Below are 15,615 nucleotides of genomic sequence, written 5' to 3'. Positions count from 1 at the left end.
TGGTATTCAGAAGACCTTCTGCACAAGACAATGTGATTTTGAGATGGCGGACAGTCCACCCAGCAAGTTATAATTAAAAACTTGTTAATCATTTAAATAATAATTCATCATTGGTCATGAATCAATAATCAATGTGTGATGTATTCCTGTGCATGTTTAAAGTTATTTGACTGGCCATCTCATGTTTTGCAGTCTTTTCTCCAGCAGAAGCGCATGCCTGACTGTCTGAAGTGCGAAGCAGGCTCTTTTTAGGACTGAGGCGGACCGCGTGAAGTGGCAGGGCATCAGGATCAAGACAGCGCAGAGACCTCGACGACAAGCAGCGCCGATGCCTGCTTTGCTGTCAGTGAGTTACAGAGTCTGTGCAGTCTCACAACGCGTCGTGCATCTTACACACATACAGCGTTTACGCCCCTTCTTTTTTAACTGTCTCGGAAGCAACAGGCCGAGGCAGCGACTGGCGCTTCCGATCGGCTCTTTCTGATCCGCGTCTCTCCTCGCTGACGTGCGCGTTTTAAAGCTGGAGCGGCCGAGACGTGGGAGTTTATGCGTTCAACGCAGAATCGAGGTGTCTGGACTAGTCTTTGCATCTAAACAGACAGCGGATCGGCGGATGCTACTGTACGAGCAAAACAAGCAGCCGTCAGTTGATAAGAGCGCTCGCGGGACGGTGTGTCAGTGCGCAACGATAAAGTGCGCAAAGACAACTGAGGCAGTACGTGAATGCTTGTGATTAAACCTCCGTTTCACAATTACAGGCGCTAGGTTGTTTGCGACAGACAGCTCGGTCATTAATGATTCTGAAGCTACTGGATTCATATTGGCTCTTTTGTTTTGTTTGTACAGATTCAGCTGCATTTTCTCTACATCTGAGAAATTACGCATTCAGATTTAATGGATTAAGCATTTGTTCTTCCTTCAGCATTTCAACTGTTTAAGTTGAGTTTCAGTTTCTTTCAAGCTTGAAAAGAAGGGATTTAAAATGAGTTATTCCAAATTATATCTGTCTACCTTAGTTCTGTTATGTTGTTTTATTTTATTTTTTGTTACAAAAATTATACACAGTAAAGCAAAACACCAGTGGTGGCACTGAACTATGACTCCTGTCATAGTTAATTAGATGTTTAATTCCCCTGCATATTGTTTCAGACTAAGGCTCTACACGTGTAAGTGCTTACCTTCTGCTTGTCTTTCATTGCTCTTACAGCTACGCGATGTAATTTATGCAATGCACATTGCAATATTTTCTTTTTTGCTTAAATGAGTCTCGTAAGTGTGGTGGCATATTCAACACCTTTACATGCAAAGCATACACACTTATATTACATTACATTACATTACAGGCATTTAGCAGACGCTCTTATCCAGAGCGACTTACACAACTTTTACATAGAATTTTTACATTGTATCCATTTATACAGCTGGATATATACTGAAGCAGTTTCGGTTAAGTACCTTGCTCAAGGGTACAACGGCAGTGTCCTAGCCGGGAATCGAACCTGTGACCTTTCGGTTACAAGCCCAGTTCCTTACCCACTGTGCCTTATAAAAAGCTAAATTACAAAATTAAATAAGATGTTGATACACCACGTTTTCTCTCTAATGAAAAACTAGTCCCTGTTCTCACCTTAGATTTACTTCACACAAAACTCTATTTTTATAGCGAATTATAATACATTGGCGGAATAAGAAGCCAGAATCTCCCTGGTGAGGTGCCCCATTTGTATCTCCTTGACCCTTACAAAGGAAAACTGTCACAAACTTTGTCAAATAGCAGAAGTGTCCTGCCCTGAAAATCACAGGATCAATCGAGCTGACTCATCCGCTTGGCGAGTCCGATCCACAGTCGGGCGTCAGGGCGTGGTGATACCGCCATCGATCATCGTGATGAGACAAAATATTGGCTGCTGGTGACAGACGCTGAGCAATGGGACTCTGTTAAGTTCAGCTGCGCTGAGCTGACTAGATCAGCACTCCGTGGTCTCCAAACTGTCCAAATCCACTCGACAGCAATGGATTTAGAAGAACCATATTGAGAAAATGAAATGTAAGCTTGCTTTATATGTGTGTGTGTGTGTGTGCCTGTGTGTGTTCGTGTGTTTTCTAAGTATTGGAAGTTTAGAAAATTTCTTATTCTAAAAAAAAAAAAAAAGGGAAAGAAGAAAATGAGTTTCATAGTTGTAATGAGTTTGGTGAAATACATTGTACAGCAATTAAAAATAACACATTTTTTTAAAGAAGAGAGAATTGTCATATATGCAAATGCACAATGATATAATAACGAGCACAAGCTTTAAATTCTTGAGAATCACATGATTATGAAGAAGTATAAAGGGTGGGAAATTAGGAAATATTCCTCATGTAACCTCCATTTTCTTTCTCATAGCAAAGCCTCAGTTGATGGTGGAGCACAAAAGTGTCCTTAATATATTTACAGCATGGTCAAATTATTTATCTATTAATAATTTAATAATGCCGTAATGTCTTAGGAAAAACTATTGCATATGTTACCTGCGGTTAACAGAAATACAATATTTTATAACAGGCTATACATTCATTTTGATGCTTTGCAGAAATGCCATAATTTCTACATAAATACTGTATTTGTGCTTTTTTTTTTTTTAAATATTTTTTTATTCTGGATTTGTGTGTCAGGTTTCTTAGTGTGCCTTTATTTTATGATGCATACAACTGTGTGTATATTAATTTGAACATACAATATGCTCATATTGATTCTGGCCATAAAACATCCCGGTCAGTATATAAACAGGAAATATTTTATTGGTTAATGTGTTATCAAGGTTTACTCGATAGCTGCAGAAACTGTGAAGAAGGAAGGATTTCCCAGAGGAAGGATTTTAGCTCTCAAAACACTTATGGAGGTCCCCATAGCCCTGGAAAGGTATAGGCTACATTTTATTTCATATTAGCTCACTGGCAGAGGGAAATCACTACAGTGTGTTATATGCCACCAAATACCATTACCATTCCATTACTCAGAAGCCAGTGCATCATTACTAATTCAGTGACGTCACCAGTGTAGGGTTGCCTCATCCAGACCATTTTGCAGAGCATTAACACGCAGCAATATACTCCTCGTCGCTGTCGTCGCTGGAACGCGCCGTCAACTTCTCTCGCCCGCGCAGTCCCGCTGACCTCACGATTTCGGTTTGGTTTCGTTCGGATTTGCTTCGAGGTCCTCGGGTCTGAAGCAGCGCTGGACACCTTCTGCGGTAAATGTCAAGTCTAGACTGGCTTAATGGGGTCTGCTCCTGTCAGCAAATACAATTGTTTTATTTTTCTTTTTTTTTAGGATGTGTCAATAGGATTCAAGAGAGCTGTTGAACTGTTTTGAAATGAGACCCCCTTAGGGAAGAGCAGCGGTACATTTAGATGAGGAAGCGCAGGTGGCTACGGGGGCGTGGCTTCATTCCTGTGGCTGTTCCTATTGGATCTGCTTATGACTCATTTCTACCAATATTATCAATTCCTCTATGACTGACACGAGCTTAGTGTAATAGATTATTTTCTGCTTGGAGGTCATTTCTTCATTTACTTTTTATAGAATGTGTAAACAAAACAAAATAAAATTACTCGGTATTCAGTGTCTATCTATATTTATTTATTTTATTCACGTTGAAGCCAGTATTCCTAGAAAAAAAAAAAAACACAAAAAGAAAGCACATATTTCAACTTCAGTTTACAGGAAGAAAAGATCTTTTCAGTTAAAAAAAAAAGGCTTGAATGGCTCTGGATTTCAGTCGAGATTTCGCCTTGACATTGACATTACTGTATAAAAATGCACGTGGCAGAATGGTGAACTGCATTGTGTGTGTAGAATGGATGAAGCGTAGTGTTGATAGTTATGTGCCGTAGAGAAACAGCAGAAAGGCTGTATCTGATATAGAGCAATCTATGTCGAGGCAAAAGGACTGACATGAGAAGCCTGGGAAAAAATAAATATAAATAAATAAATAAATAAATAAATAAATAAAAATTGCCAGGGTTTTTCCCCCCCACAGGATTATGGGAAGCGTAGGGAATCTATTACAAACCCTATTAAATGTCGTGCGGCCGCCAGTCAGTTGTGTAGTTTAATCCCTGGAAACCGTGCCTGCAGCACAAAGAGAACGATGCACAGCTGCAAAATGTGGAGCCATCTCTTTAAATACCGTAAATGAGTAAACTGATAAAAGACAGAAATGGAACTATGGTAGAATGCATGAGTATCCAGAACCGAGATGATAGTTCTAGAGACAAAACTCTAACCCCAACCCCAAACGTCACTCTCCCCCCCCCCCCCCCCACACTCAACCCACACACACGCACACACCAAATGCATTTCAAATATTACTCCGTTCAGTTCTTCACTTTGTGTTCATTTTCATTCATTTCACAATGGGACATTTTCATTGTTTTTTTTATTATGCAATATAACAGTGATATGTTAATTGGTTAATGTCCCCGATTAAGAAAACTGAATTGCATAAACTATGCTAACTGTTTTAGGACACATACATTTCTTCCATATTGGTATTCTTTGCCAGTTTTCCTTGTGATTTGCAGTAATTTGGCAGGAATCGACATTATGACTAGCTGGACATGAAAAGGGCACACTTTTATGGATCGTGGAGAGGAAAGCTTAATTGAGGTGGACTCGGCAGCAGAAATCAAGATGAAGTTGCGATGAAACAACTCGATGCTGATCTGTGTCTCTGCAGTAGTAATTTATGGCTACACCTCCATACAAGTGATCACCGCCCTAATAGAACTGTGACACACTGTCTTTGAAAAAGGACGGGACAATTAATCACAACTTAGCTTCTGCCATTATCCTGTCCTTTGAATCCTAAACCGGGTAAAAACATTCCTTCATCCATATAATTGTACTCCGCAAAATATATATTTATATAGTGTTACAATAACTTTATCTAGCGAGAAGAAAGTCAAAATTCCATTCACACCCATAATGCCATTCACTCTGGACTGATTAAATTACATGTTTCACTGGTTCTTAATTGCCTTTTCTGTGCAACTTTTATGTGTGCTCCATTTTACAGTCCATGAGGAAAATAGTGAAAAGGATGAAATTATACTCACAAACACAAGCACAGACAGACAGACAAACACACACACACACACACACATACGTTTGTATTGCTATACAGGACTTCCCATTGACTTACATTTATTCCGTAACCTCTAACCCTAATCCTAACCCTAACCCTAACCCCAACCACTACATGCCTAACCTTAACCCTAACCATAACCTAATTGTAACCCTAACCCTAAGTCCTAACCCTAAAACAGCCTCTTGAACTTGTGGGGACCTTGCATAGTTTTCCTCATCTTTTCATCCTTGTGGGGACATTTGGTTCTCAAAAAGATAGTAAAACATGCCCACGCACACACACACACACACACACTATCGCCATGCCATTTAACACATAGTCCGATTAATAAATTAAAACTTTAACATTAACTCATTTTACATATAAAAAATGTATATGAAATTGAAAAAAACAATGTAAATATGTAATGCAGCCACTGTTGGTTTGTATAAAGGAAGCAGCATAAAATTCTAAACATTGTTAAATCTGCTAGCATCAGGGTTGTTGTCCGGAAACATCTTTTCAAAGCTAATGTTAGCAGCTAACCAATGAAAATAGTGTTGGCCAAACTAGGCTGATTGTATGTATTGTTAGCAAATAATTCTCACGTTGAAGTCAACAGCAAGAGGTCATCAAAAAGAAAAGCACTTAAAAACTCAATTGCAGCCCGAGTACCATCAAATGTCTGGCCAATTAAGTTGTTCGAGGACTGGGGGTTTGTCAATACCAGATTAAAAGTATATCAAAGTCAGAACATGGATTCCATGTAAAGACCTGCTGTATAATCACAGCAATGTGTAACAACAATGGAGTTCACCTGAGTTTTTCTATACTATGTACGTCCAGAATACACCGGTCAAAATCAGCATCCTGTTTTCTGAAAACAGAAATTGCATAGTGATCAGCTGCATTGTGGGTAATGGCAAAAATACCATTTTCAGTCAGATGCATTTATGGTCCTGACTAACTTTAATGAAGGAGAAATAATTCAGCCATCAGGCCACATGAATCGGAATCAGACAGTTACTTAAAGTTCCCGATCAATATAGATATCTGAAACACAGCAATTTATCATATTCAGGCCCCATAGTGGTTGAATGTACCTCGTCATAATTAATTACACGCGGAGTAAAGTGTAACATTAATAATCGGTGTGACAGAAGAGGAACGATTCCTGGGATGAAGACTGATGACAGTTATAAGCATTGGGCATGACAGTCAGAACATGCTGGAGATTGAATCTGTGGCCTTCTGTGCAGGACATAAATTATCTCAGAGAGCGGGATGATTGATGCATTTGCACTGGGTGTGGGTTGCACCTGGGGTTCGGATTGCATACCCAACCCACCCCCCCTCCCCCCCCCGCCAGCAGCCGCGCATTTCTTTTAGAGTGCAGCTGCGAGCGGACCCCGTTCCCAGGCGCGACAGGTAGTAGGCCAGAATGACGGGCGGCTCTTTGGCGAGGGGTCCTGCCGTTACCTGTGTGAAACGTCCTCGCTGACCGCGATCGCCGCGCTCCCAGTCCTGAAGGACGCGGTGTGGGACGGTGGGCGGTGGCGATGGGGATGGGGAGCTTATCATCAGACAAACGAAGACTGTCAGGATCCCCCCAGCCTGTGTGTGTGTTTATATCACCGGGTCGTGTCGGCTCAATCCAGACATCCGCTGTTTATTTCTGCCGATTTACACCTAACTCTCATGACAAGCTACCTTTGGGAACCGAACTTCTCCCTCCATAAGGCCTCTCTCTCTCTCTCTCTCTCTCTCTCTATATATATATATATATAATACATACAGTATATTGCACTTATATACAGTATATTGGACTTAAACACAACTTTCTAAACCAGTAAAACATGAAATATCACTGCACAAAATATGCCAGAGGCACAGAGAGAAGTAAAAAAAAGCCTTTATATCCCATGGTCACGGAGTTAATTTATCTGTCCCCATTACTTGAGATGATTTGCCTAGCGACAAATGCTATCATTTGGTCTGATTCACATCTAAGCATAGTGCAATAGATTATTTTGAGGGTGGAGGTCATGCTTTTCTTTAAATTAAGGATGTGTCAGCAAAAACTCCTAAAACTGTCAAAGCTAAGCAAATTATGTTTATTGATTCATTTGCAATGATGTTATCTTGTTGACATTTCATCCAGCAGTGAATGCTTTAAATGTTTGCTTATACTGCAAATAGAGTAATAATGGGATAGTGAGCACACACACACATAAATTGTTTGGCTCGTTCACATTAGTATGCTTTCATTGTCCTTGTGAGTAAGAATGTGTGTGTCATTCTTAAAGTGCATCATTCTTAAAGTGCTCCTTAAGCTTTCCGAGAATTAACTTCACTGAACACAATATTTTATGTTTAAAGGTCCTGTGGAAATAAATATTAATTAAAGAAACACAATTCTGCTCTATTTAATGGTTGCCATCTTTTTTCTTTTCATTCATATTTTGATATTTCAAATTTGCAATTAGCAGGTTGCATTGATTTTGATTTCATTCATCCATCCATCCATCCATTAAATCATTATTTCATTCATTCATTCACTCATTCTTCTAGGGGGCAAATGAATAACACCAGCTGCGATAAGGCTACCATTATAAAAAATAGTGCTATGTTAGTGTAGTATGAATTAAATATGATGTATTACTACTGATATCCATACATTATCTATACCCGCTTATCCTGGGCAGGGTCGTGGGGGATAGGATGGCTCCTCCCTGTAGGCAAGGCTATATAATTTACCATTTATTCTGCTCCTGCCTGGTCAGCCCTGATCGTCAAACAGTATAAACCATGGCGATGATTGTGGAAAGAGTCATTACCCAGACGTTCTACAGTCAAATGCTAAATAAGAATGTACTCTCACAGAATGTCTTGATTTACCCCTCAAGTGGCCTTATATATACATACACGAGTGATTCATTCATAGCCATAAATATATAAGTCAAATCTGGCCAAACATACATAGCAGTGCTGAATGCAAATGTGACTCAAATCTTGCATTCAGGGCATACTGGCTTTTAGACAAGACACGCATACCGTTAACACCTTCCCGCCCGCGTTGCAGTCGCAGAGGGCAACCCTTCACGTTTCGGCGGGGTTTTTCCGCGGATAGTGGCCCCTCTTTGTCGCGGGGGACCTGACCGTACCTGCGCTCGGCATGGCAGCCATGACGGAGGGTTGGAGTGTTGGTGTTTGAGCTGTAGGGCACTTCCCCTGCTCTCTCAGAAAGATGCCGCACGGGCAGCTGCCGTAAAGATGGTGAGCACCGTGATGCCTGCTGTATCCGTCACGCCGAAGAGCGCCACTGGGCTTTGGTTCATCTTTCTTCTTGATGTGTATATCGTCGCAGGATGACTGGGACTGTCAGTGCCGCTCTTGGCGGTACTGCAGCGGAGTACGATCCCCGGTTTCTGCCGATTGCCCCCACCGTTAGCATCGTGGTGCGATGTAGGCCGTGCCAGTACTGCTTTGCCTTTTGGTGGTACACATGACACCCGGGAGCCCACAGACATGGGGAGCTACAGGTGGTATGCTAGTTTAAGATTGTCCCGTAAGAGGCCTCGGTCCTGATATATACACTATATTCTGTAGACGAGAATCAGCATGACTAATCCACAAGTCACTGTTAGCAATTGCTTGTTGCAAGCAATAAAGATAAATCATGGTATTTAAGTTTACATGATATGAATTTCCTGTACCATTTGATTATAAAAGTGTTGTGTTTTATAAAGGAGTTGTTACTATGTTGAGTCTAATTTCAACTTGAAAATGAAAAAATAACTGACTTTCAAGAGGGAGGGCCACACCTGTTTCCTGTCAGGTCATCACAGACTCTATCATAAATGCCTGTTCCAGAAGTTATACCTATACTGAAAACCCACCTTTTTCAGGTTCCTCCATCCATATCAGGGAAATTTTGATCTTTTACTTTGATTTTGATGTGTCTATGTATTATTTGCGTGATCTTTTTTGCAGACAGTCCACAGAGATAGCTGCGTGTTAACAGTTGCTTATTTTTAGAATAATCAAAGAACCAGACAAACACACAATGACCTGCTTATCGTCTTTCTATCCATGACGGCTCAGGATAACTGTCATTTTTAATTGACCCAGTCATAAAGTCAGCCTTGGCAAGTTGCCATTTTTATACAAGCTCTCGTCAGTTCACTGAATCATTTTCTAAATGATGACTCGCTGTCAGTCAGAGAGCTGTCACTCAGAAGACTAATTACTGCTGTAAATAATGCAATTTTGCCCTATAAATAGAGCATTGTGATTTTCCCTCAGAATTAATCTAATCTTCAGAGATTCCGAAGGAAGGAAAGTTTCTGATTCTTTTTTAACCGCACAAATACTTAAAGTGCTGCTTCATGCTAGTTGCAACAGATGTGAACTATATCCAGTAGAAAATTGACATACAAATGATGTGGCTGGTCTGTTGGGGAACACACACTAAGAACGCCCATGTTATGTTATGCTGGTCCCGGAGGACGTAGTGATGTCACAGATATTACCATTGATCTACCAGATTACCATAGATCCTTCCATGTTATGGTTTTCTTTCTTTTTTTTTTTCTTCTTAGTGACAGGAGCAGGGGCGCTGTCAGGTATTTTGGCCCCATGAAAATATCTTACATTGGGCCACACCACTCCAAAGAATCTAGGCATTTTCCTGTGCATTTCCTGCAGAAATAGAAAAGAAAAATTGTAAGGAAAATGTAGAATATGGTGAAAAAGGTCATATAAAAAGTGCTGATGAAGAGTTTAAAGGTATAAATAGAGGATGAGTCTATCAGAAAACATAAAAATCTGTGGCCACAATTGTTTTTGTAGCTAGGCAGTCTAGAGGATTTTGATACCAGTGCATCCGACACTAGACTGTCTAGTTGTAGAGTAACATGGTTTAAGGTCATAGACTGGAGGGAGTTAATTGTTTTGTAGTTGATAATGGAGTTCTAGAGCCATAAATGTGCAATAGTTATCAAATGTGAAAGCATTCTGAAACTGGAGAGCAGTACAGTGGTGAGTTTGCAAGGGGAGCTGTAAGTGGATTTTAAATGCTCTCTATTATATAGTTGTTTTCTTTTATTATGGTTTGAAGAACAGTAGTAGACGATGTCAGGTATTACCTTTGTAAAAAAAAAAAAAAAAAAAACTTGTTGTTTTTTTACTTTGTTAATGTGTGGTTTATATGTACGAGGTGAACCCAATACTATACATACATACTTGTATTTTTTAGTTACTGTATGTTCAAAGCATCATTTGGAATTGAGATGGGAACAGCTGAGTGTTACTTTTTATGGTGGTTCTGAAATACATAGAGTTTATTAAGTTGCTAAATTGTTTGAGTGAGTAACTGGACTGTTGGCTCAGTAAACTGAATAGCTACTCACCTAGCTAGCCTATCTCCTTTTCTCGGACTCAGAAGCTGAGGGAGCTTGTGGCTGTATAGGAGCAGGTGGCTTGTTTACTGAAAAAAAATTATGGTAACAAGCTTTGAAGCACACTCCTAAATTTGTCACTCACTGTGATGTAATTTTGTTTATAAGCAATGGTTTGGCCTGAACAGAGCAATTTAGACGGCATAAACATAATCTGTGGTGCTTTTCCCACCATGTTTTATTCTGGATTTATTTATTTATTTTTTAAAATAATTCATACGACACCTTTAAATATTAGTTTGAAAAGACATTATTCAATTGCTGTTCATGCTGAACACTCAAGTCTGCAATTTTATTTTAATCTCTAAGCATGAAAAAGTTTAGTTCTTAACATGAACTCTTGTAGAAAAAAAAGAATAAAAAAATAAAAAAAAACTGACAAGATACCCTCCAAATATAATTAAACTATTTGAAGAATTTATTCAGCAGTTTCTGTCAGAATAAAGTCATAAGAAATTATATCAATAAAGACCACGATGATGTGCAGTGTTGAACTTTATCAGGTGACAGGTGTTTTTTTTTTCCCTCTCTCTCTTTTTTTTGAGTCTGTCACTCAGTCCAAATATGAAGCACTGAATGTGTCTCAAGCAGAATTGCAGAGAAATTCATTTTGCATTAAGTATTCTCTCCACTCAGGGCATGGCAGAGCAATTTCATGCAGATTGTATCCCCTTTCACAATTTGCTGTCTGGGTCAGAGTAGGCATATATTAACATGCATTTCAAAGTTAAAGGCTTTAAAAATAATATCATTTAAGAAGTTCCAGGTTTTATCTGAACCTGCAATTTTGTTCTTTCTCATTAAACAACTATTCATTAAATTTAATATAAATCGACCAGCATTTAGCTCATACGTTCTGTGTGAGTCCTTGTGGAGCAATTATGCACATTATAGCATTATGAAATTGATGATAAAATTAAATTTTCCCTCAAATAAATGTCTGAGCCCTTGTGCTTTTTGGCAGTCACTTGTTTTTGCATAAAATATTAGACTGAATTGTCTAATATTCAATGAAATAAATTAATTTAAGTTGAATATATTTCATTGTAGCAGATGCCTTGGAAGCCATTGTTTTCGATAGATGCATTTACTCTCATTGTATATCTCCAATTCTGTATCCCTGTAAAATATTGAAAAGTACAGTGACTGGACAGCAGACTAACTTTTCTTATGAAAAGCGTTATTTTATTGAAGAACAGTACAGAAAAGTTCTCATCATTCCATATTTAATATTTAATAAATATTTAAAGAGCGCAGGGAATGGGTGATAATAACTGCAGGAAACAGGGGAAAGAGCATTTAAGAATCGGATAAATCAAATAGACAACAGACAGCTGTATAATTTATTTATTGGCGACTGCCTCTGTAAAGTCAAGCCCGTATGGTGCTTTTTCTTTGCAGTGGTCTCGTATTTTACCAGATTTAAGAGTGGTGAAATAAAAGTTCCATTGTGGAAAGCCTGCCTCGACTTCTTCAATCATTTAGAGCACACATTTTTCAACAAAAAAAAAAAATTTAATAAATAAATAATAGCAAAGCATAAAATGGTTCCTCTCTGCTAATGGATGATCATTTAATGTGTGAATACAAAGAATTAATGATTACAAACTTAAAAGCCAAGCGCATATATGCTAACACGTGACACAATAATACTTAATTATCGCATAATTAGCTGACGGTACGTTTACAGCCTGACATACTTTTATTACCAGAGAATGTTAAGAGGAAAGAGTCAAAATTTCCCCTTGCAGAGAATCTACTTGGCAGTCAAGCAACATTTTTGCAATGCAAACAAATGCAGTGAACTCATTATAGCTGAATATTGCTCAGTGCTGCCATCATATTAATCCCACCAGCTCATTCCCATTATATGTGTGTTGAATTTATGTTCATGGTATCACAGAGGTCATGAGCATATGCAGGCAGGGGCACTGTCAGGGATTTTAGGCCCCATGAAAAGATCCTCGCGTTGGGCCCCGCCGGCCCAGGCCGTCCCTCCCTGCACAACTGCAGCACAAGTGTTTGAGGGCCCCTATCAGACAGGGCCCTTGGAGCCATCCTAACTTTGAGAAACGGAAATAACACAAATCATTTCAGTACATTTCATATGACATAAATTCATTACAAAAAGTGAAAGCTAAATTAGTTTGGGCAATTTAGATGCAATGTATGCTTCATTGATTGTGCTAATACAGGCCTCAGTATTGCATTGACATTGATTGCACTTACGAAGATCCAGAGATATGAATGCGCAGAGCAGTTTTTAGACCATTAAGACAATTCTATGAGCAGTGTTATGTTCATTTTTTGAAAGAATGTGCATTTTCTCCCCTGGCATTATTACACTATTGTGAACAGTAGGCATGCAATTTTGCTTTGGCATGGTGTTACTCTTCTGCTCAATTAAGGATAAGAAAAGTAACAGTAACTGAAAAAAACTAACTTTCATAATGATTGAATGCTCTGCTATGCATACTAAAATTCCTCGCAGCTACAGGCCTTTCAGTGACCGCAATATTAGCTGCGATCTTTTTTTTTTATCCCCTCAAAACTAAGGCGAATAAACACATTGAGTAATCGTGGTCGTTTTTTCTTTGCTTAATTAGGATGACTAATTTGGCACATTGTAGCGCACATTTCTTGACAATTAAGCAGAGAAAGCACAGTTTATCAGTGTTTCTCCGGGTTAAGTGATAGCATTAAAGGAAAGTCAGACTAATTGCCGAAAACCGAAATGCATGTCTGAGGAAGACGTGGAGTATTAGGCTTTCACTCAGGCTGTTATATTGTAGTTGTACGTGATAAATACAGATTTATATTTCTTAAATCAAACAAAAAAAGTAAAAATAATAAGAAGAAATAAAATTTTAATTTAGAAAAAAAAAACAAGATAAAGTTTTCGAGATTCTCTACACAAAAGAGCTAGGAAAGTTAAGGAACCATTAATTTAAAGATAAAAATCTGTAGTGGCTGGATTGAATTTGCCCCACATGCTGTAACTTTGTTGGCCTTTGTGGCTTTGCGAGACTCTGAACCTTAAGATGTATATTGATTGTAGCTAAGCCTTGAGCAAACAAGCCTTTAAGCTCCAGGCATGCTGGTACATACATGTTAAATGTGACCAACGAAGGGGGTAACCCCCAGGGTTCAAGCTTATACCAGTACAGAGCCATCCCTCAGTTAATTTCAGTACTTCAGAGTTATCATTTAGAGCTATTGGCCATAACAACATTCGAAGACCAAGATACAACCAAGAGCCACAATAATAATGTTCAACAACGTGGATTTTATTTACACCACAAGTTAAAACACATCCTGTCCTAACCTAGTCCTAGGAAGTGGGTCTGACTGTATTTAAGTGACAACAGATGATCGGGGAATATATGTGCCGCAGTATATGCACTCCACACACACACACACACACACACACACACACAGACACACAGACACACACTGCTGTGATTGATTCGCTTGTTGCTTGTTTGTTTAATTATTCATTTGCATGCATTCCTCTCAAGCTTTTCGTGCTTTATGTATGCAGGGAGCCTGTGGGCTCATCTCTGAGGACCGGAGCCCTGTACACTGATGGATTCAGGCAGTGTTTGCTTACCACTCAAGCATCTAAGACGCCCTTATACGCATTTTTACACAGTTTATTTTCTACATTATCTGTTTATGTTGTCTTAAAACAAAATAGCAAAGCAAGCATGTATTTCTTTTTATGTTTCGCAATGCTGAACTTTGTTTCCCATTTCATTGATGTCCATGTTGGATATCTAGTGAGACATTAGGTCAGCACTAACATTCTTATGGTTTGGATTGAAAGGGTCTAGCGTTTTTGATGAAAGAAGTGCAGTTAATAATTGACTGGTGTAAGGCATAGACAGTATTGTTGAAGAAGGTCATGTCCTATTGAATCAAAAGGTTTGCATGCATTGGGTAGAGTCTGGAAAAAAAAGGCTTTTGTTTTTGCACTTTTGTTTCACTGAGGTGTTAAACACAATTAACATACAATTCCCTGTGGATGGAAAACACCTCATAATTCTATTAGTCAATGATGCTGACTTTGCTCTCTTCCATTATTTTGTGAGTTCATGGTTGAATGGAACACGTAAACATCTAATTTCTGTTCATGTGAACAGAATATTTTACCTACAAATTTAAGTAGGTAAGCTTGACTGCAGAACAAATAGCTGGAAAGCTAAAGAGGATGCCAATCACATGTGCACATACAGGCACATAAGAGATAATCTGAAGTGCCTCGGTCTGGCCCCGCAGTCCAAGGCACTTTTATCAAGTTTCCGTCGTTAGTGACAATTGTTGTCAGCGGCACTGAAGTGCGAGAGATCAGCGACGGGGCTGAAGGTGCGCACCGGGGATTTGGAGAGTCCGATGGCTCGCTGATAGAGCTCGTGGACGCGAGCCAAGCTCTCCATTTAGAGACGCCGCAGGTCAGCCCGCTCTGTGCTGCGCGCGCCAACCGCCTGCCCCTGGAGAGGACGGCGGGAGAGAGGACCCGGGCTGGAATCGAGCCCGCACGGGACCCGCTCCAATCACAGCTGCGGAGGTCACAGACGAGCGGAACCCGTCCACCGCCAAGTCTGGAGGTCACCGCCAGGAAAGTTACGAAAAGCGCGCATCCCGGTGCCCTCCGAGCTGATTTTCAGTAGAGACGGCTAGATGGGGCGGCCATCTTGAAGATTAGGGGAGCGAGGACGCCGAGACTGTTTGGTGACAAGAAAAGGCCGTTGAAGACTGTATCTTGGCTTGCCATTTTACCTGCTGTCTTGAGAGAGTCTAGCGCTGCGTCTGGCCTGGTCTTCAAGATCCCTGAAGGGTCTTGCCTGGAATGAATTGGGTAAGAAATGAAGCCGTTTGCAGAGAGCGCAGGGCTTTTCCAGCTCAACTCCGGCCTCATTGCCTGCGGACCTTCATCACAGCCAGACGCTCACTCGCACAATTCCACAAATCACCCTCCTGATTAAACGAAATTAGCCTCCCTCCAAAATTAAAAGGGTAGAGCTATAAAGAGTGGTGGAAATGTG

The 15,615-nt window shown here is 39.9% G+C and overlaps 1 protein-coding gene across 1 annotated transcript in view; it reads left to right on the top strand.

Moving 5' to 3' along the window:
• Positions 1–286: 286 nt before the first annotated feature.
• LOC118228406 (cadherin-8-like) overlaps positions 287–15,615 on the top strand; it is a 171,061-nt gene continuing 155,732 nt past the window's right edge. The window contains exon 1 of the mRNA XM_035419925.1: positions 287–346. The gene's annotated coding sequence lies outside the window, so the exon portion shown is untranslated. The remainder of the gene's footprint in view (positions 347–15,615) is intronic.

The sequence above is a fragment of the Anguilla anguilla genome, chromosome 5 (assembly GCF_013347855.1).
Source record: "Anguilla anguilla isolate fAngAng1 chromosome 5, fAngAng1.pri, whole genome shotgun sequence".
Taxonomy (NCBI): domain Eukaryota; kingdom Metazoa; phylum Chordata; class Actinopteri; order Anguilliformes; family Anguillidae; genus Anguilla; species Anguilla anguilla.
The sequence above is the reverse complement of the archived record's forward strand: the minus strand, read 5'-3'. Positions and strand labels throughout refer to the sequence as shown.